The sequence below is a fragment of the Lonchura striata genome, chromosome Z, assembly GCF_050655825.1.
Source record: "Lonchura striata isolate lonStrDom1 chromosome Z, ASM5065582v1, whole genome shotgun sequence".
Classification (NCBI taxonomy): Eukaryota; Metazoa; Chordata; class Aves; order Passeriformes; family Estrildidae; genus Lonchura; species Lonchura striata.
Genome location: NC_140740.1, coordinates 53802411 through 53826278, shown reverse-complemented (window position 1 = coordinate 53826278; position 23868 = coordinate 53802411). Strand labels below are relative to the sequence as shown.

The 23868-nt window shown below is 32.4% G+C and overlaps 1 long non-coding RNA gene across 1 annotated transcript in view; it reads right to left on the bottom strand.

Annotated features, from left to right (window-relative positions):
* The window catches only part of LOC146763835 (uncharacterized), a 35305-nt gene extending 12215 nt beyond the window's left edge, over window positions 1-23090 (bottom strand). Inside the window, exon 1 of the long non-coding RNA XR_014951734.1 lies at window positions 4927-23090. This is a non-coding gene — a long non-coding RNA (uncharacterized LOC146763835). The remainder of the gene's footprint in view (window positions 1-4926) is intronic.
* Window positions 23091-23868: the final 778 nt, after the last annotated feature.

Genomic DNA, 23868 nt, shown 5'->3' with positions numbered 1-23868 from the left:
TCTTCTGTGAGATCTCCTGCTTCTGTGGATACTGGGTAAGCTCATTCAGCTGCTCATCTAATACCAAGTTGGTGTTTCTTTTAAGAAATAATATTTTGCTCTTGAGTCAACCATCAAACTCAATTTTTCCTTAGTTTCCTAGTAGCTAAAGCCAGTGTGAAGGAAGAAAGCCTATGGCAGGGAATTGAAGAGTCCATATCTTTCTTCAGTACTCAATTTTTTTTTTGCTTGGTTTTGTTGGGATTTTTTTGTTGTTTGTTTGGTTGGTTGGTTCTTGTTTTTGGTTTTGTTTTTGTTTTTGTTTTGGTTTTGGTTTTGGTTTTGGTTTTGGTTTGGTTTGGTTTGGTTTGGTTTGGTTTGGTTTGGTTTGGTTTGGTTTGTTTTTTTCTGACACAAAATGGTACCCAAATAACACATAGTGCAGGTGATCATGTGATCATGAAGTTGACAGAAAATATTTCCTCAGGTAGCCCCCACTACAATTTTTTTTAGTGATCTACAAAAATGTATTTTCAAGAAAGAAGAGGAAAAAATATTGAAGGAGAAGTACACGTATATTTGCAAATAAAATAATTTTTCCTGTCTTTCAGGATGGGCATCAGCAGTCCTCTGGATATCACTTTTTTAAACTTACTGAATTTATTCCCTCATGGTATAGTGCTGTTTTTTTCTGATTCTTTTCAGATCTTTGTTTCAGCACTGTAAATTATTATTCTGCACACATTAACCTCTGCTTGTCCTTTTTCTATCATTTGAGTAACTTCTGCTGACTTTACAAAATTGTGTCCCTGAAACCTTAAAGATGCATTTGGTGTCTTATGGATTCAGTACATTTGAAGAAACTCAAGATCTCAAGGTAAAATTTAATTGGTTGCTAAATAGTAAATTAAGAACACAGATTGACATTCATATACCAATATAATAATATAATAGTTCATACCAAAACACAGAAATCTCTCCTCTGACTTCTAAATACATCTTTTTTAAATATTTCTGAATTTTATGAGCTTTTTTCCTACTCTCTAGGCCAATCACACTTTTTTAACACTATCATCCGTCTATACTTTAAACTAGAAAGAGATCTGAATGATTACATAGAACATTTATGCAATGGATTGAAGATCCAAAATAATTTCCAGCTCCTTCAAAAATTCCAAGATTTTCATTCAGTGATCATTAAAATAAAAAGCTAAACAAGCATTCCCAGATTTTCATTCAGTGATCATTAAAATAAAAAGCTGAACAAGTATTCCCACATCTTCCTTACCCAAATATCTAGCATTTAGTTTTATCTGGGAGCTAATAGTACTTCAGAATTATGGAATAATAAGGTCAAAGAATTACGGAATAATCAACTCAAAGACAAGCTCTGGCTATGGTCACTTGGTCACTGGACAATTGCAGTTGCAGACTGCTTGGAAAAGCCATTACTTCCTTACAACATATAAAACTTGCTACTGAAAGGTACTGGCTAGGCATTTTGTAAGTGAGACAGTACTATGAAATAATCAATTATGTTATAATTTTACTCTCTCTTCCATATGGGAAAGGTTTGACTGAAACCACTGAAATTGTTATGTCCCTAACAGTTGGAAAAGAGAAGAAAAGACTCTCAGCATCTCCAGAGGTATTTGAAGTATACTACTTTGAAACAAATAGATTCCTAATCTAAAATAACTTGGCAGCCTTACATTATCTTAAATTGTGTTTCTGAAGAAAGAACATATATTTTTTCTTTATGTGTAAAATCCATTTTATCTTGGAGCATTACATGACTATTTTGTTTACAAATAGTAAAAATAAAAGTTCCCAAAATTTCCTGTGCTTGAAACATAATACAAACTGAAACTATGACACTGTGCTAAGACCACTCTTCTGTAATACTGAGGTATCACCACTAACCCTCTTTTCACTATAAGTTATTAGTTGTGTTATCAAAGATGTATCATTTGAATGCCTATGTAAAATACCCTCTTCTCTCCATTATCTGCTTCTTTCTTATTCACATTATCTGAGTCTGATGCCTTTGTTACAGTTCTGACATTTGAAATGTTTCTTTGGTGCATTTCTTTCAATGGGTGAGAACATTCAGACACAGAATTAATGATAAACAAACTATTATCAACTGCATCTCTCCTCTTGACCAGTTTTTGATTTATGGTCCTTACTCATGAGTCTTAACCTAATGAAGTTTCTAACTTTTATTCTTCTAGTAATCTACTTTTGAACTAAAAACCATAATTTGACATCCTTTCATTAGAGTGCCAGTTTAATTCCTTTGTTTGTTTGGTTGGTTTTTTTTCCAAATTCCCTTTATGCATTTCACTTCATTAAAATCTTCCACATCTTATTTTCCAGAAACTCTTTCTCACACAGATGTTTCTTCAGAGTCTGGCAACCTTTACTACTCTTAGCAATATGTCATGATGACTGATGAATCTCTGAATGATACCACTATATCTACCTATTCCCTTCTTTTATGCCTTCATGAATCGTCCCACTGCTGGTTTATATTGATTATGGGTCTATTTCATGCAAGAACACATCCATCCACTGCCGTAGTGAAAAACATCTTGATAATGTCTTTGGTTATCACAGTCTGCAGAATAGACATTCAACTCTCTGATCACCATACGTTGAAAAGCATTTCCTTGCAACCATTAGAAAATTTAAGCATTATGATAAAACCTACAACCCACCACTCATAATGGGAAAAGATGAGAACATTCAAGAAAACTGATAATGCCTCATGCCCCTTCAAAAGTAGGAAATTCTCTACATAAACTGTGTGATCTTGTGTTGTATACAGTACAAGGCATGAAACACAGAACAAAATTCTATGATTCTGTACTCTTTGAGCTAATGCTTAATCTAAAACCAAAATGTACATGACTGGACAATTTTGTCTATCAGCATCCACTTCTGTTTAACTGCCTGCCCTGACACTCCCAAATTCCTCATCCTTGCCACCAATCTTTCTCTTTTTCTCTCCAATACTCAAGACTGTAGCTGAAAACACCTCTTCACCTTTTCTCTCTTCTTCCAACTCATCCAGTCTTTCAAATACATTTTGAACATTTTTTCACTGTTGGGATATACATTTTTTTACTGTTACTACAAAAAAAATCAAATATACTTTACCTTGGTTTCATGAAGAAATATACAGGAAACACTTCTCTATATTCCAACCTTGAAAATAGGCATTGTATCTACTTGGTCTATTAGATGGATTATACTAATTATATTCTGCCTCCTCTGTTCTAAAATGTAAAATTTAAACTATTTTATTTACATTTATAAATAATAAGTTGAATAAAACTCTTACTTGCTTAAACTTGATCTTACCTTTTAATTTTTCAGTTTTTTCAGTATCTAAACTTCACCTTGTCTGTTTTTTCCACCACATCACTTTCAATACTAAATACTTTGTTTTCATGAACTTTTCAGTCCTTCCTTCTTTAGGTTTAGCAGCTGGGAAACAACTACTTCAGTAAGAATGGTTAAAATAAATATATTCAATATTAAATTGGTTGTAGCTGTAATTATCTTACCATTAAAATAAAACCTACTCAAATAAAGAGGAGGCCTCTTCATATAACTGCATCAGCTAATATAGCTGGGACTCGAGGCCATTTTCAAGAATATGAGAACATGCGTCCCTGAGAGCTGATCTGCTTATTTTTTCCTCTGTTCTAATGTTAAAATGAGCATTTGTGTTCATTCAGAAAAATCCAATTGAGTATTTTTAAATTTTGCTTGTGATTGCTGCTGTCTGTTCTACCTCTAAGTTTACTTACTTCAAAGCAATGTATCACAGCAAACTGTAACAGGTGGTTTTTAAAATGGACCTTGTCAAAGTGATATAAAACAAGATTTTGTAACTTTGCTGGACTCCTGTCCTTTTTAATTTTCTGCTTTTGTTGCAGGGAAGAAAAAGTGGTAACGGAAGTAGGATTTGCTGCTTAGTTTAACCTGGTTTACAATATATTAAATTTCATTACAATTTAAATCAGAACATATTTTTTTTTAAATAGTACAGTTTATTGGGTTTTTATTTTTCATTTCATTTCTAAATTTGCATGCCATTCAGAATTTTTCATCTCTTTTGTTGGAAATCTATCATAAATTTACCAATATGCCTTGGAATGGACAAACCCATTCTATTGGTATGGAATTACATAAAATAGGAAACTTAACTCCTACTTTAAAGAAGTTTTAACCGTCTTATGCTTTTCTTAATAGGCAGCAATCAAGTTGTAAAAATTTATTTCCTATTCCATTTTCAGAGAAAATGCTAAAACAAAAAAGTTAGGATGTAAACTTACTGGTATGCAAATACTTTAAATTCTTGCTTGTGTCGGTCCTCTGTTCACAAGAGGTGGAGAAGAACCTGCTAGAACTGAGCCAACACAAGCAATTGGATTAGCTGCTCACAAATACCTTTTCCCAGAGCCTTTCCAAGTGTCAATTTCCCAACAAACAACTTTTTTGGCTCTACATTTTGCAGCTGTTCAACTTGGTGAAATTGGCAATCAGAAAATAGACAACTGGTCTAGAAAAGAAAATTTTAGGTGCTTGTGCCCTTTAAAAGGCTGGAAAAACTGTAGGGATTTGGCAGAGTAATTTATCTGCACAATTTAAATTTTTAAATCTTACTGTCTACATCCTAAGTGTTCATCTTTAGCATAATTCCTTCACTTTTACTTTTTTTATATTCTTGATATTCCTTCTTGACATGCTTTGCATTAATTTTAATGACAATTCATAATATACCAAAATTACATTTGAAATGTCTTAGTGTAACTTTCATTGTACACTTTTGACAGATATCTTAGCTTATAATATAAGCTTTTGAAAAGTATCCAGTCTAACGAAGCTTGATTTCTCAAAGGTCCATGGATTCATTCATAGGCTTTAAACACTTACTTCAGGACCAATGCAAGCACCCTTTGGAGATTCTCAATCCCCACTGACACTCCAGGAAATCTGTGCTGTGATGGAAAGAACATAAAATACATAAAAATTAATGTCTTGAAAACATATCTTGAAATTCTAAAGCAAGGGAGTTCATTATCAGAATCAATACATTTTCGAATAATCCAACCCAAGCCTTTTTAAACATTCGATTAATCTTCCTGTGACTTAACCCCAGCCATTACTATTCACCCACCCACCTGCACCACTAGGATGGGGTAAAAGGAAAAACATAAAACCTGTGGGTTGAGATAAGAACAGTTTAATAGAAAAAATAATAATAATAATAATAATAATTAATAAATAAATAAGTAAATAGAGACAGAGGAATAAAACCCCAGGGAGGTGAGTGGTGCACAGTGACATGGGTGCTCAGCACCTGCTGACCGATGCCCAGCCCGTCCCAGCCCACTCCCCCAGTTCACATCCTGGCCATGTCAGTCTGTGTATGGAACATCCCTTTGGCCAGGTCGGGTCAGCTCTCCTGGCCATGCTCCCTCAGCCCCTGGGGCACCTGAGCAGTGCAGAGCACAGGACACTGAAATGTCCTGGATTTAGGGCGAGCACTACTGAGCAACATCCCAGACATCTCTGTGCCACCGACATGATTCTCACACTGAATGCAATGCACAGCAATGTACCAGCTACCAGGATGAAAATGAACTCTGTCCCAGCTTAAATCTGGTCATATCAAATTTAAAAATAATAAGGAAATTTTAAATGCAAATTGTATAATTATAGTGGTTTTGATTTTGTCCAATTTAGGAATATTGATAGTGGAAAATAAATCTTCCAAGAAAATATATATCATTAAAAAGCTAGGAGTAGCTTCTACATGCACAATGTTGTCAATTTTTTCTTGTTCCCAGCTAATATTTTCTCCTTAGTTATGGTTATTTTTATTGACTGGCAATGAAAGTAAATGCAATGCTGGGAAATGCAGAGAAAATTTGTTTATGCATTCAGATAATGATCTGTGAAGTGTATGATGTGAACGGAATTTTTTTCTGCATCTCAGGACATCATTGTAAAATTATTGAGAAAACAAATATAATAATGAAATTCAATTAGAAAATAGCATAAATGGTTATATATCTTCAAATCTTAAAGTGTCTATATAAATAAGATTTAAAATTATTATATTTTTCTTAATTCAAAAATTTTTCTCTTTCTGACATTTTGCCTAGCCTCTGCATCCTAAGTAGGATTTTGTTTTTAGTGTCTCTAAATCACTAGTTTGCTTGTGCTTAGAGATACTAAATAAAATTGCTATTATAGAGTTCCAATAGCTCAAATAGCTTTCTGTTTTCTTTTAATTTTGATTGATTTAATGAGGGATCTAAAGAAATAATGTTCTGTGTATACTTTAGTATTAAGGTGAAGACAAAGGCACTATTCAACTTTTATAAAACCAATTGATGGGCCAGATGTAAAATCAATTAACTCTGTAGTATAACTCTGAAGTATAACCTTGTATGGCTTGCTATAGTTTTCACTCTCAGCAAAGATGAGCCTGGCCATTGCTTCTGTTTCAGCAAAGCATTAATAACAAAGTTATAAAACTCAAATGATGAGGGAATCCACAGAAGTTTGGAATTCGGACAAATGTTTGAAGGGTCGGACATTTATTGCACTTCTCCAGCCTAAGAAAATCTCACTTTGAATAACACCTCACCATTTCCACATGGCTTAAATCTTCATGATGCATCTTCATTGTTCACCCTTAGTATTAATTTCTGTTCTTTGAGATTTTGGGGGAGATGGTGCAAAGTCACATGGCAACAGCATCCCTATCAAAATCAGCATACAGGTACCTTCAGCATTTTCATCACATACTCCCTTCACTCTTTCATGCCCTTTAAGTATGTGGGTATTTCTTGCTACATTTTTAAACTGACTTTTTTTTTTGTGGTTCAAATTTCTTGAAAGTATTTTTCTTAGAAGTGAAATTACACTGAATCTAGCATAACATTTCCTCAATTACAAATTGTTTCATTTGATCATACTTTTCTTATCTGTAAAATGTCTGGATCTGAAATATTTTGAAAGAATATCTGTAATAACAGTCATCATCTCCTCCTACTTGCATGTTCATACTGTGAGATTACTTAGCATCTCCTTTATATGAAATGTATAATTTTCAGGCCCTAGTTCAATATGTGTCTAACCCAAAGTGTGTGAATTTTCCTACTGGTGATAATGGAGGGCATTAATTTTATGTTTTTAAAGATGAGTATCTCCACAGACCCTTTCTTGAACTTTGCTCTTATTAAAATCATCCTGCTGATTTCAGGAAAACCAGAAACAAATTTATTAGCAGGGAGTGTCCAAGTGAAAATAAATGCACTTGGTTTTTCTAAAATAAGCAGAGTAAAAAGGTTTTCAGAACACACATCACACCACTTCTTGTAGAGAAATCTTTGGAAAGTTGACCATCATTGCTAGAATTACTGGGTTTGCTTTTCTTTTCTGATAGAGAATAGGTTTACAGATAGAAAAGGTGACTTATTTCCAGAATTTTCCCCTTCTGTGGTCCATGCTGGAAATATTATTGACATCCAGAAAATTATAGTCCATATTGCCTATTTTTTCTAAATGAGTTAGAAAATATAATAAGTTATAAATATTATAACACTGTATTAGGAAAAATAAAATTTTCTCTCTTCTAACTTCTACATGAGAAAATGTATAGTGTTTTTAAGGATAGCTAAAGCCATTAAAATAAATGTTAAGAAATCAAAGCAAAAGTGTTAATCAGAATGTATCTTGTATACTTTCTTGTAAAGTATATGTAAAATCTATTTTTCCTAATAGGTGTCTAAATGATAAGAGAAGTAAGAACCAATATTTTCTTTTTTTTTCTTTTTATTTTTTTAAGAGTAGTGATATTTCTTGATAGTGTTTTTAGGATTTTAGTCAACACATCTAGGAAGAAATTATTCTCTTTATCTTGCAAAATGCAAGATTCACTCTTTCATACAAGACAAATAATTCCTCATTTACTAGTTTGAACTAGATCAGAGCTATCTACTTGTACCACAGACTTCTATAAAACTGTGATTAAGTTTCTTCTTCATCATTTCTACTTTCTTAAATTAGACAAGTATACACCAGAAAAATTAAAATTCCACATGGCATTCCCTATTCTACTTGTTAGTTTGCTGGCAATTAAAACTATTCACTCTAGGAAATATTTTCTTTATTCTCAAAAATACTTCTAGCTGATATTTTTGTCAAAATTAGCAATTTTTACACACAAGGTATATTTTATAGTTGAAAATGGATAACACTTTCTTTTTCTCAACATTTTCTCCAGGTAAATATTGATCTAACATGAGATCAGTGCATTATGACTGTTAAGGATGATTCAGAATACAAAACTTTAATAAGACCACAGAATTTATTTTTTTTAATTAGAAACTAACTTACTGATCCATTTGGCACAAGTATAAACAGATGAATTTTTACACTTGCTCATGGAAGTAGCCCTCGAAAGCAATAGTGAATCAACTTAGAGAATTTCTCCGGGAATTTGAGAGTCCTTATTCAAAAATATATTTCTTATTTATTTCATGGGGACTGCAAAAGATGTTCTAGCTCTTCCAAATTTACTGTGAAAAGAGAAGAAGCAGACCAAACAGTAATGTAACACACATGGGCAGAAAGCAACAGAAAAAGGAGGAATATGAAAATGTTTAAATGGACAAATGCAGGATGAGTTTGTATGTGTAAAGAACTAAAGCTGAAAACACCACTTTCAATTAGACTGAGAAACCTTGTGTTTGTGAAAGAAGTCCAAATTGTAAAGGCATGTGTTTTTATAGTTATTATTAAAATGGGGATTTGGAGAAGGGAATAAGTTATGCATTCTTATTTTTATTCTATAAAAGGAATGACAATCACCGCCTTTTATTAGGAAATGTATAGTTTCCATCAAGAAAACCTTTTTTTTTGGAGGAAGATTTCCAGTTACACATGTCCACTCCCATAATTTATAACAAGTACAATCAAAAAGCTTCCTAATACACAAGCATACATTTAACACATTAACATAAACTCTAGTAGTTATTATCATCTTGTATACTGGACACTTCAATGTTAATATTAAGAAAATATTTCAAAAGGTAGGTTAAATTAAAAAATCTTCTCAAGATAATAAATCAATCATGTTTGTTTAAATAATGCATATTTTTAATGTGAATACATATCATATGCATATTAACAATAGTTTCAGAATTGTTACATGACTGATAGTGAAGCAAAAAAAGCCACCCAAAATACAGTCTAGAAGTCTCATGAACATGTAAATTTATTCTCAGTATGGTCTTGCTATTTAAGTGTTGATTATATGCAAGTTATTTAATAGTTTATGTTTATTGATTGAACTCCCCATTTCTAACATGAATTGGTGGCATTTAAAATGCCTAAATACTTAACTAAAATATATCATGACACATAAAGATTTCAGAATTCATTGCTGTTTCAAAATTCCATGGTGTGCCACGGAATATTATATGCTTACTGTCTTAATATGCTTACTGTTATTTAATAGAGGAATTACCTAGATAATAAAGAATGGTGCCTCTAATGATGTAGTCAATAATAACACCAAAAGTCTTATTGATTATTCTTGAACAATTGCCTGCAGCTGGTACATATTTCTTATACTAATAAGACAGTTTCAGTGTGTACAAAATGAAAAAAGTGCATAATTTTTTTTCCTCTGCAATATTTATGTATGCTGAAAATAGAACAGAGATGCATCTACAAGTGAATCCATCTTTCAGACTAAATCTTAATTAAATATGTGTGTGATTGAGCAGTTCTGTGTGCTAGTGTCATGCATACACTCTCAGAAGAATTCAGATACAGAACTATCATGTGTCTATCTATATATCTATTTATATAATTTTTTTTCTTTTTTTTTCCCTTTTTGATGATAGGCAGATCAAAATTACAAATAATCATTAATATCTGTTTGGGACGATGGAGGGATTTCAGATTTTTTTGCAGAGTGACAAGAAATAGGAAAATGACCTGAATGTATGCAATGCTTAAATGTTGTCAGATATTCATCATATTTATATGCTTTGCCTGCCTCTTTGCTCAGGGTGATTTAATACTACATTAAAGTAGAACCTGGGAGGACATCATAAACAGCTCTTGTTTAAAGGGCATTGTGAAGGAGAGCCTTTAATCTGATTGATGAAATAAATGGAAAGTAATCTATCCTCTATTCAACAGCTTGTTGATGATATGAAAGAATTCCTACTGAAGCAAGCAAAGCTTTAAAGAGAAAGACCTCTTTCATCCTGTCAGCCTCTCATTTTTAGAAAAAGTTAAGTTTTTCATCATGGTTCAGGGGAGTTCTTGTAAAACGTTCATTGAAAATTTAAGAGCAATTACAGTGTCAGACAGCTAGAAAAATTGCTTTTACTGAGTGAGAGTTCTCTGACAGATGCATTGTGGGAGAATTGATTCTTTCTAAGGGATAAGTGAATTGTCATTGTTAGTCTCTTCTCATGACATCTAGCTAGATGTCATCTGCTTTGTAACAGAAGATTTGAATCAGACAACTGTACTCAACACTAGACAGTGTCTAGATTAGTTCAGCAAAGAAATAAGCCTGTACTCTGCATGACATCAACTGAGCTTTTAAAGATTATGGACGAGCAAGGGTTTGAGAAAAAAGTTTGAAAAATCAAAACCAAAGCTTTATAGCCACTTCAGAAAGCCTGGATGTTTAACCTGTAAGGAAGTCTGTCAAATCCTTGAGGAAACCACATAGAGAAAGATCAATAGAATACCTACTGGCTCCATTAGCTTGATGTAAAAAGGGGAAGAGGGAAACCAGCTCTTCCACAAGAGGAGATACATTATTCCAGGGATTAAGCGGGATCAGTTCTCTTGCAGAAAAGAAGACAAGAAAAAGAATGAAGATTCTTGGTGGGCCAGAACTGGAGTGAAAGGGCTTGTCAGGTAATCTAACTGATGATAAGAGAGCAGTTTATTGAATAGGAGGTGTCTCTAATTAGATGTTCATTAGCATAAGGGTAGGTGCCAATTCTAATCTTGAGTTAGCAGCAGAAAATAGGCTGTCATTCACTTTGCAATCCCCGAGTTAACTTCTTCATACTATATGCTTGCTGAATCCAGTTCGCAATTTTATGTGGGTTTTTTTCTGTTTGGACTGCAGAGATACATTTGGTGTGTATGAATGTCATTGGCATTTTCCCAAAATAGCACTGTCAAATTCATTAATATTCATGGTATTAAAATGCTATGTTGTTTGAATATAGTATGCATGTATGTGGTTAAAAAAAAAAGGTATGTCATTTTAAACATAATAATGTTTCAATCTGAAAGCTTCATTTCAGTTTCTGAAACTGATTTGACTGTAAACATAGATCAAAACAAAAAAAAAAAAAAGGAAGCAGCTATTTCTACTTTAAATAAATTCACAAGTATCAAATTATTTTTGAAAAACTCATCTAAAATATTCTTCAGTTCAAGGTTAGACCAGTATACACTTCACCAGCTCAAATTTTGGTAATATTTTGTGGCCAAGATTTAGTCAATATCAAGCTTTTATATTTTGCACTCCTTATTCTGCATACTTTGTATATTTGAAGGCATGTATATAGACTTTAATTTAAACATTGAGCTTTTCTTTAATTTCTCAGGAGTTAAACAGTGATGCATTTTTAGTTCTGTATATGTTCAATTATTTAATCCTTTAATATGAATGACATTATCATTCAGACTTAAATAAACTTGCTCCCCTTGGAGGGTTTCTATTTATTATTATATATCTCTTGAAAGGTTTGGTAGGATGGGCTTGCTGTTTTAAGTGGAAATAAACATAATTTTTCAGCTTTGGGAAGTATAGACCTGAACTAAACTGTATTTCCTTTCCTTAATATGTTTAGAACATCATAAAAGATTATGTGCCATTAAAATATTCTTTTGAAGCAGTGGAAAAGCAAACTGTCAAGGCATCATTTTCAAGAAGTCACTGATGCTAAAAATCACTGACCTATGTAAGTTTCAATACTGCTCCTGACATTTTTGCCATTAAGATTCGATAGATCTCTTTATCGATGTCCATAAGGCATTTGGATGAATCAATAATGATGATGGAAGCAAACTGTAATTCTATTTAAAACATGCTGCTAGATAGAGCAACATACAAAATTGATGCAAGTTCCTAATAGTTTTCCTTTCAGTATTCTAATGTTTTGTATTCTCACCTCAATGAGTGCCCTTAAATCATGTAAATTACATGTTACAAATGTAATTTGCTGTGTTCAAGTATTCTAAATAAATATTTTGCTAAATTTATAGGGACTGAATTTTTGACAAACTACAAAAATTGAGGATTTTTAAAAATTATTTTTTCAAAGTGAATAATTTTTTTAAGTGTACTCTTATCTAAATTTATTTCTGAAATTGTTAGAACTGTAAGTATGTGGGGACAGATAATAACAAATATTGGAAAAGACCATCTATTTGTAAGTAGTATATAAATCAACCTTCTTTTTTAGTTTCAATTTTACCTTAAGGAAAATTAGGCATTAATTCTGTTTTGTAATGTGTAATAAATTATATGCAATCTTGTAAGCAAACTGACTTACTGATTCACATTAGGAAAAAGATCCAGTATTCAGTAAAGCTACTGATTTCACTGCGTTTTCACTGAACCAAATCTAAAAGTCGTGAACAAGATTATTTCTAAACGCTGCATTTTTTTTCCTCACTCCAGAGATGGTGTTGCAGTTAGGAGAGAGGGATTGTTTTGAGATTTTGGCTTGTGATGTTTCTGAGGGCAATGTTTCTCTTTTTGCTGCAAATTACTAAATAAAAAAAGGTTTTGACATATACAAGTGTTAAAATATTTATCTGTAGCAAAATAAAAACATTCCCTTAAATGGGTGTTACTTGCATAAAGCTCACTACAATTCAAAGAATTTTGGGTTTGGGGTATTTTTAAAAATATATATAGGTAAAAATCTATTTATCCCAAACCTGTTTTCAAAAAAAAAGGTAAAATAAAACCAGTGAAATAATATCTTTATAAGCATCATACATAGTCTTTAGGAAATCACAACTGAGAAATTATTTCTCCTATTGATTTTTCTCATTTACTGGTAATTGTATCTGCAAAATATCAACTTTGGGTAGATTGTCCAGAGGAAAGGTTTAAGATGAAACACTTTTTTTTTTTTTTTTAATATAATTGAAAATTTAATATGTGTTCTTCAGTTCATGATAGTGCATTTTTATTCAGTTATTTCTCATGAGGGGTTTTTCTGTTTCTTATTGATTTGGTTTCCAACATGACTTGCTAAATATGTTAGAATAACCCAAGTTCTGTTTTATTTTGTCAGTTTCTTTTCTGACAGAGTTATAGTAGTATTTCTTTACCTCACATAGCAGTTTCACTAATTATGGCTAGATGGACTTGATATTTCCTTTCAGAGACTGTTGCAGTCCTGGTATTTGTTTTCACGTATCATTGTGTTATACAGTTAGTGAAATTATTTACTCTATATCTATCAAGTAGTTATCAAATACTGCAGCAGAAACACTAACTTTTGAAAAGCAGTCCCTGTGTGTAATTGCTAAGAAACAAAAGGAAGTTTATGAAATAGTTAAAGTTGGAATATATGGTTTCATCTGGTATTTAACTGCCAAAGTTGAATGTGATGGAAGGCATCTGTGGCTGTGTTTGTGTAAGGTTGTCTTTAGTGGCAGAGTGTATTATCTAGTGTCACTTTATGAAACTTTCAGTGGTATAGCCTTTTTCTTTTCTAGTATGTGTGTAAGAATTACTTTAATCTTTTTTCTCTATGAGAAAAGATAAATATTATCTGCTGTATATACCTGATGAAACACTTATCTTTTTGATAATTAATGAACCCATTTTAAGTCCATGTTATGCTATCCATCTTTTGTGGTACTGAAATGGATGACAGTGTGATTATGTCTTTGAAAGATAAGTAAATGTGTGTGCTCTTAGATCATCAGGCTTTTAAAATACCAGGAAAGTAGAAGTACAGCAAAACTGGGAGTATTCCTTAATCTTGACTTATAATACAGAGTGGTTTGTACTTTCATTTCAAAATGTACATTTTCTTGCACTATATACACACAGACACACAAGATTTCAAAGCCCTCTGTAAAGGTTTGTATTCATATTTTAAGTTTCATTTATGCCTTTCCCCTGTATATCACAGAATAATATATATGCAATATAATGAATATTACATTGATTTTTATTCATTTTTTATTTTATTGAATATTGATTTTTATACATTTGACATAAAAGAAATTAAAAAGTCAGTAAGAAAGAAATAATGCTGTGTTTTATGTGAGAATTCTCAACACCATTACAAGTTAAGCTTTGAATTTTATTTCAATGTTCTTGTCAATAGAAACTGGCTTACAGAGACACAGAATTATAATTGATGGTTTTCTCAAAATACCTTTGTCAGTAAAGAACAGTATAAGCTTTAGATTTCATTATTATAAAAGTATATTTTAAGAAGTCAAACAGATCCTCTTGAGTGTCTTAAATGGTATAATTTTGGCCGTCTGTGTTACAATATGGAATAATGTCCAATTATCTCGTTTATCACAGCTTCTGAAACAGCTTACACTATAAATTCTGTTTATTAAGGGCAAAATTATACTGTCAGATTCACACATGCTTATCTCTGAAAAGTGACTTACAGACCATACTTTACCATTTTAAAAGAGGAAAAAAGAATATAAATTGAAAGAGGTCAGTGGACCTTTGGACACTTGATTCTCCTGTACACCAGTAAAAAAGCTACTTCAGCTTGGAGGCAGTATATAACTGCATATAGGCAGAGAATTTAAACTAGTTCCAATCCAGGGTAATTTCTTTCAAAATTAAGTCTGCATTTTCTGGTTCTACATTTCTGTCAAGCAAAAGTCCACAACTCAGAAGATTTTTATTTATTTAAAGACCAGCGAAATCCAAACCTGGAGATTATCTGTATTTTTTTGAATGGAGTATTAAATTACCCACAGCTTTCTAGAATGTCATCTAGAAACTTAAGGAGCAGCCTTTTCGTATGGTTTCGCCACTGACTATTACTTTCTGATTCTTGTTTCTGCATTTGAGAAAGTGCCAGAACATCCTATCTGAATGTATTTGGAACCTTCTGTATCCAGACTAATGTTATTTGTCTTGACTCTTGGCTGATCATCAGAAAGATAATACTTAACTACAGACACTATATGATCACAGGTATTGCTTTGTTACTATGACAAGGGATAATTAGGAAAGACATAAAGTTATAGTCATGTTTACTTAGATGCATACATTGTCATGAAATATGAATGGTGATGATCAGCAGATCATCAGAGTAATTTCTATTTCGTATCTATAACATAAGAAGGAATGAAAACCAACCTTTGTTTGTGAACAAAGTTTCCTTTCAAATGTTTAGTTCCATACTTAGTTCCTTAGCCCATTAAAATTATAGTAGTGCATTATTTAACTAGCCAATATCTAGAAATATTTGTATCTGTCAGTGGTTATTTCTTCCTTGAGCTAAAACTATTTTATTTGAAAAAGAAATAGATGGTTGATTTTACTTCCTTAAGTTTAATTCCTATAATAGACTATAAGAAAAGATAGTTAATTAAATATTTTGGATGAATGTTTATTGTAATGCAAGAAAATTTAGGTTTTAAGAAAGTTATCGTATACACCCTTCTCTATTTCATGAAAAGTTGGCAGTTCAAGATGTTTGCATGTACTCTGAATTCATGACATCCCTAAAAGGTGGAGCAGCTCAACCAGTACTTAGCAAAACCAGAAAATCATTGATTTGCTTTGGTTCTTCCACCAAACAGGTCTTTGAATAACACAATTTAGTCATTAATCTTTTCAGTTAGTTTCTTTTAGAAATCACTTCTTCAATATGCATAGTCTCTGAAGATCTGTGACATTTAATTTTAAAACATATAAGGTTGGATTCTGGTGGTTATTTTCTCTAGAGACCAGTAGCAAAATAATTAATTTATTTCTCAATACACAAATATGTTCCTACAAAAGCATGTGCTCTATTATGTAAAACAAGTCATTGTCAAAATTGCTAAGTGCATGTGTTTGCTAAGCATATTTTGTTTTAAAGTAACAACATTTTGCAATTGTATGTATTCTTCACAAGAGCATATAACCTATTACTAGAAATACTGCACAAATCTCCTATAAAAAAGTAATCACTGCACATCAAACTGAGTAAATCTCCTTCACTGGGGAGAGAAAGAGCCGTCAGATGCAGTCCTGTACAATGTGCTCTAGGATGACTCTGCTTGAGCAGGAGGGTTTGACCAGATAGAAGCACTGTGGTGCCTTCCAACCTAAGCCAGTCTGTGATTTATTTACCTATTTATCTGAGCAAAGCTCATTATTACATCTTTTACCTCCAACTCCATGAGTATATATTGTGTACATGGTAACTGAATCTAACTGAATGTGTGAGTGATATGATTTCTGGAATACTAAAAATATCTTCAAGGTATAAATTGCAATTATTTAACGAATTTATTTTTTCTTACATTTTTCATTATTTATATTTTCTATCTCTTTAAGGTTCCATATAGATTAAATCTTCAGGTGAAATTCTAAGTCACATTAAGAAAACCCAACTGAAATTACTGAACCCATGGAGTGAATATATATGTGCTTATCAATATGTGCTGGGAATTGGGACTTCTGTGTAGGCTGAAACTTTTCAGAATTTACACATGGTTCTGTCATGGTGGATCTTTTTTCTCAGAAAAAGACATTTCATTCTTGATTCTAAAAACTAATATTTGTTGTCATTTTTCTATTTCTGAACTGTTACATTTGGGAGCCCCTTGGCATTTTGGTTGAAACCTTTAATCTCTTGAAGCACATTGTGTGACTATTCCACATGGTATACTATTCCAAAATGAGCATGATTTATTCATTTTGAAAATTCACAAAATAATAAGTAATTATATTAACACCACATTCCATGCTTTGATGTGATTCATTACTTTTGGGCAAATAAAAGAGAGGGAGGGATTCTGTTTTCTTCTTTACTATGCATAGTCCTCTCACTCTTCTGAACTAGGAAAGTCCTGCCACAACACTTGCCCATAGAACAGCAGTTCAAAATTAAAATATTGACTGTATTGCAGTATATCAGGTCAGGTATCAGTCTATTAAAGCTTGGTTCACTAGCCATTACTTGAAACAGTAAACAAACAAAAATTCTTTTGCACAGGTTTTCTAAATAGGGATACATATTCCTGGGTGCTTCTGTTTTGCCTAGATCTCAGGCATTAGAGTGCAAGCAACTTCTTCTTATGCTGCTGTAAATCATTTAAAACAGTTGCATGTCTTATGTTATTACCTTTATGATTATTCACCGTTACTCAAATTATTATTCAAGAGTACACTATATATATATATTAATAATAAAATCTGAGTTGAAGCAGATTCATGCAGAATATATATATTTTTAACACTTAATGAAACATTGTTCCATGCAGCTTTGTTAACAGATTATAAATCTTTTGCTGATAATGTACTACTCAACCACAATAAAATGCATTAGAGACATGAGAGTTGTGCATGTTTCAAATAACAATTCACACCATTTATGTATACATAGGGCAAACATGAGCGTCCATAAACAAAAGCTAACATCAGCTAGATGTTACAACTACAGGATAGACTAAAAGAAATACTGAAAAAAATACAATAGCAACACAAAATTTTTTAAAACAGTGACAAGCTACACAACAACATTATAGTCACTACCTATTTGGTTGCCAGGCACTTTCCTTTTATATTTTGTTACTAGCTTGAGTCAGGAGAGATCTTTCACTCACTAATGCAGCAGCTGTTGCATCACTAGTTATATGACCAAATTGCAACCTTGTTTTTCTATCAGTTTTAGTCGAAAGAAAAGTAGAAAAAATGAATAAATTGGGGTTTCAGGAAAATTAATTACAGTGTCTTAACCAGACAAATAAGAGCAGGTTAGAATGGCAAGAAAAGAAAGTAGTTTTGCTTTTTATAAATGGCATAAAATTGAACTAAACAAAAACTTTTCATTATTTCCTCTTCCTCTTCCCCACCGCCCCCCCCCAAAAATAATACCAATAAAATCACAACTTACTGATTTTTACCTTATCAGAAACTTAGTGGGTTTGTCTATGATTATTACTAGTCTCTAGCTCAGCAGATATTTCTGAATATCAGAAAGTGCCTATTCTTGATTCAGTTAAGATGGAAAATTCCTGTGAAAAGTGTGTATAGAAATACTTTGATTTCCGTTTTAGTTCACTTGTCAAGAGCAAAGAGAGTGTTGCCATTCTTGTACTTTAAGGATGTGAGGTGTCACATCTGACAAGCAGAAATAGATTCCATTAATATATCTAAAATCATTTTGTAAGTGATCATTTTTAATATACACAAGAGAGTTACACCTACACATCCAGGGAATAATATACTCACTTTGAATGTGGCTCATGTCCCACTTCACTGCATATAAGTCCTTTCTGATTTAAATTATTTTTACTCCAACCTTTTTTCTCCATGCCTGAGATATTTTAAAGCTCAGTCCAGCAAAGACTTTTGACCAATACCAGCTGTGCTTGGAGAAAATTGTATTTAAAAATGACAAGAGGTCTAACTCTGAACTCCCTAGTAGTACATAAATAAACTACGAGTTTATTCTCTGGCCCAAAAGTGACAAATTTTCTACAAAAATATTGAAATCTTCAGCGCAAAAAACTGTGTTCTCAGTTTGTGCCTCATCTGGTATACATCTTTGAGCAAGTCACTTCACCCTTTTACTTGTGTATTTAGACTATAAGCTTGTGGGGAAAGAGATCATCTTCAAAGGCAAATTTCACACGAATGCTTCAACTGCAGCTATATTTTAGCTCCAACACACTGTTTCAGTACAATAATCCAAAAAAATATACCAAGTAAAAAATAAGTCCTAATTCCAGAATGAAGAGAATCACCTACCTTTAGAGGCCTGTAGGCAGTGGCAGCACACTCATACTAAAATCTTCTGCCTCACAGTAATGAGAGAAGAGAGAGATGGAATTTGTCCCCATCTCTATGAGATATGAAGTACAACCTGGCCTCACACAAAATTGCTGTGCCTCTATATAGGACAGCTCTCTTTGCTATATAAAATACTATAGCTATTAATTCATTAATCTTCTACATTGTGCATTTTTAATGGGCTTCATATTGATTTTTATTATTGTTGGAAAGGACCCATTTATAGAGCAGAGGGTTCAAAAGATGAATGTGGTTTGAACAGGACTATGAAACATGAGAAAATATCCTGAACTGTCCTTTGCCATTCCTAGCAAAAAAAGACAGCATTGTCTACCAGGAACTTCTTGCTCAGCTCCTTTATGAAACTGCTAACTTTTGTTGTTGACCTTGGAAATTTACTACATGCATTAATGGGTATTGTGTAAAGAAACTACTCCCAAAGGTTTCTCTTTTTGACTTTTCTATGCCTTAAACTTTGTTGTTCCTTTCTTTTCTCCTGTCATCTAAAGCCCCGTATTAACCTTCTTTTTCAATATAAATTCTGTCACATATTAAATATATTTTTAAAAAATCTAATGTAGTTGTATATAAATATAAAAATAACTGAAAAAAAAAGAAATGCCAGAATTTTCTATCTATGAAACCTTTGGTTAACATCCTAGAATACATGCATTATATGCAGTGCTTAGTTTCATTACCACATTTTAATTTTTCTTTAAAAAATTCGAGACCATTTACTGTGCAACACTTAGTAAATTAAAAGATGTTCACCATTTTACTCTAGCCTTATTGCCTATGTATGATCTTAAGAAATATTTCCAGCATTCAAATTCTGCTTTTAGAATAGAGCTTTTTAAACTGAAAATTATTGAGATTGGTAGGGATGTCTTGAAGTCATCTAGTCTAGGTACCCCACTCAAGCAGAGTCACTCTGACCAGCTGGCAAGGTCTGTGTCCAGATGACCTTTGAATATCTCTATGGATGAAGAATTTACAACCTTCCTGGGTAACCTGTTCTTGCCACCCCCACAGGAAAAATGTGATTTTCTGATTTTCAGAGAGAATCTCCTGTTTTGCTCTCTGTGCTTCTTGCCTCTTACCCTTATCGTGGCTATAACTGTTGAGCCTGGGTCCATCCTTTCTGCACCCTGCATTCAGGCGTTTTTGTACATTAATGAGGTCTGCCCTGAGCTACTGCTTCTTTGAGGTGAATTATCCCAGCTGTCTCAGTCTTTCCTCATAGGAAAGGTTCTCCAATCACTTTGGTTTTTGTCCCTTTGCTGGTCTCTCTCTAGTATGTCCAGGTTGCTTTTGAGCTGCAGCGCCCAGACCTTCACATCAAACTTCATGACATTTGCGGTGTATGAGCCTTCATACAGGCAATGGAAGAATATAAGCAACAGCCTCTCAAGGATTTGTGAAGAGCTGCTTTACATACTAGCTAATATGCAGGACCTTGACAAGGATTTAAAGACAGAAGGCAATTTGGAAGAAAGTAAAGAATAAAGTTCATAATTAAGAAAAAAATAAGCAAAAAACCCACGAAAGCAATAGAATAAGATATTAGCTTGAGTAAATGTAGTCAATCAATAGGCAAGATCTCACTGAAATCAGGCTGTAAAACATGGCACCTTACTGAAAGAATCTATATTAAAAATTAACTGCAAGGAATTTTTTTCAAATACAACAATAAGAATCAAAATTTTAAACATCAAATTGAATACTCAAAAACTTTTGGACTAAAACCTAGATCCAGAGTAATTATTAGAGAATGTTAAGCAGAAATTTTTTATAAAATCAGAATGACAGAGAAACAAAAGGGTTTGCAAGTGAAAAAGAACAAATATTGCAGAAAAAAAAGATTGTAGAAACACAATGGCCAAAGCAAATTATGAAGAAAATCTACATGCATTTATATCTCACATCATATTTGTTGAGAATTTGTCTAGATAAGACACTTTGGGTCCTGCTCTATATCTATTCATAAACATCAGATTAAATAGATATGTCTAAAGTAAGTTATATATTTAATGTTTAGTGTGGCCTGAGAGCACTTTACATGAAGGCAGAGTAGAAAAAGGAGGAAAAGAGAGAAAAAAATGGGGACGAAAGTGTTTCTTCTAGGCATAACCAGTTATTAAGGTCAAATAAAGTTTACTCTAGAATTCATAAACAACTAACCAGCACTATCCCAGTGTTATTAATTACTATCTTCCAGGATGCCAGATTTGATTTCAAAGAACAGAGAAGGAACCTGTCAAAATAATGGTCTGAGTGAGGCCATGTGAGGTCTGCATGGCCAAATGGCTGAAAGTAATCATTACTTTCATTAACAATTTAAAACATGTAATAAAAGAACAGAGAGAGAGAGGCAGTGTATTCGACAATTTTAGGATTCAGAAAATCTCTGCTTAGTAGAGAAATTCAAAAAATATACAAGATAACAAAAAGGCAAGATACAACAGTAGAAAGGGCAGATACATACACAAACACTGAGAAGAAATGACTTTTCAACATAATCAGATCGAACGTTCTTATGTTGTCCAGTACTGTGATGCAACTTAAAAAAAAATCATTTCATGGATTCTTTGCACAGTCATTACCATAAGAACTGGTTGGTTAACCTTTATGCTGCTAAATCATCTTCCATAGTACCTGTCCATCTTTAGTAACTATAACTAAAGGTTATATATATTAAAAGGATACAGGATACAATACAAGAAATAAAACACCAGAATGATGAATGATAAGACATCAGAACACTAAGGAAAAATAAAAGTTAATTAATGCCATTTTCCTATTTTTTGGTAGGCCCATATTTAATGAGAACAATTGCAATCCTTCTTGAAATTGTTGCTCCTTTTATCCTGCTCTAGGTATTCTTGTAAGGAAAAGTTCATAATTATTTAAAAAATGGCTGATATTGAAAAAGCATCTTTTAGACAGGATCAAGTATTCAACTCCAAAGGTTGCACCTTTAGGAACGTGATGAGAAAACAGTTTTAATGGAAACTGCTCTAAGTACAGCAGCTGTTACTAAATGTCTGCCAAAATAAAGTATTTTATATATTTCAAGATGCAATTTGTATTGCTAATTGCTCTTAAACTTACTTCCAAAGGGTTTTCATTCAAGGTTTCTAAACCACACAGTATAATTTACAAAGGTATACTACCCTTAAGTATGTAAGTGTCCACCTTTTCTTCATAATTTATTTCAATCATCTCTTACAGTAGTTCAAATTCCTTTAAGTCTATCAAATTTGAAAGGAACTATCTGAAAATAATCATGTCTTTCAAACTCTTTTTCCTAGCAAATGTCATCAGTGCACAATGCATTCTTTTTCACAATTCCTATACACATAGAACAAAATATTTGAAATGGTAAGACCCTAAATTTTCCCTATTCTAAATTTAATTAAATTCCACTTTCATCCATAACCAAACATTTATTTTAATCTATTAAACTAGCTGTTATTTTAGGCTTGGTCTTTTTGTCTATCATAGATTTAACAGTAAATCAAAATGTTTCCAGTTTTTGAGACATGCCTCTTATCACTCAGCTATACATTACTGAGAAAAAAAGAAAAAGTCTGTGATTTCATAAAGATTGTTCCTTAACCACTGCCAACCTTTCAAGTAGTTCTCTGTTCTACTGATAGCAGGCAAGCCTGAAAAAGCCAAGAATGCCAAATTCTCTCTTTGCTATCACCCCAAAAAGAATTACAGATTGTTCATCCCAGAGACAAGATTTGCACCCAATATGCAGAGCCACTCAGAGCAACACTGTCTGGAAAGTTCTTTCTTCAAAAATGCAGTGCCATAGAAACACAAATGCTGCACAAAGGTCAGCCAGTTTCCCTTGTACATTCTGAGAAAATAAGAGAAATTAGAAATTAGAAAGCAACTACTAACCCCTGGGATGAAAAATTTCATTTTGACATTTTAGGAATGGAATGTTTTTAACCCTTTCTTTGAATTAGATGCCAAAGAGACCTAATTTTACTAGAAGAGGTCAAGTGAGACGGCTGGTACATGCTAGAGAACTTAACATTAAAAATAAACAATATTTTACTGAAAAAAAAACCTAAGCATTTTCATTTTAACAATGAATTTTTCTGATTTTTTTTACTGAAATAAGTTTCAGTATTTCAATATTTTTTCCATTTTTTTCTTCATGTAGAAAATGTTCAGGTTGTATTCTTCTGAAACAGAGCAGTTATTGAACTTTTCTAAATCCGTAGAAAAATAGAAATAACTCAAAAATTGAAAAATCAGTTGAGACCATAAAACATGAAATAGAAGACATTATTACAAAAACAACTTTTATGTCAATGACTGTCATCACAGTAATATTAAAATATATTCATTCAAAAAGTTGAGCTCCTCTGAATTACAGCAAGCAAAGATTTTCGAAAACTAAGCAACAGATAACTAAGATGTCAAAAATTTATATAATTTGCACTCAGTCTTATGAATTTGTGTCAGGTCTGAAGTCCTTTATGGAGGTGTAACATTTTTCCTGAGACTCATATGTTTAGAATAAAAAAATAAATATTATCTAGGGATTTGTATTCTTCTTCATTGGAAAAATACAACAACATTGACATTTAATAAAGCTTAGTATGCAAAACGTCATTTATAAACTCTACCGTATGCATAAGCTAATGTAATACATATTTGTAACATATACATATTACATATGTAAGATATCGGAGAACCTTTTTAACAAGTCTTTTGGGCTTCAAAGCCAAAGCACACTTTCTTTGCTGAAATTTTTAACAGCTTCTTAAAAACAAAACTAAAGA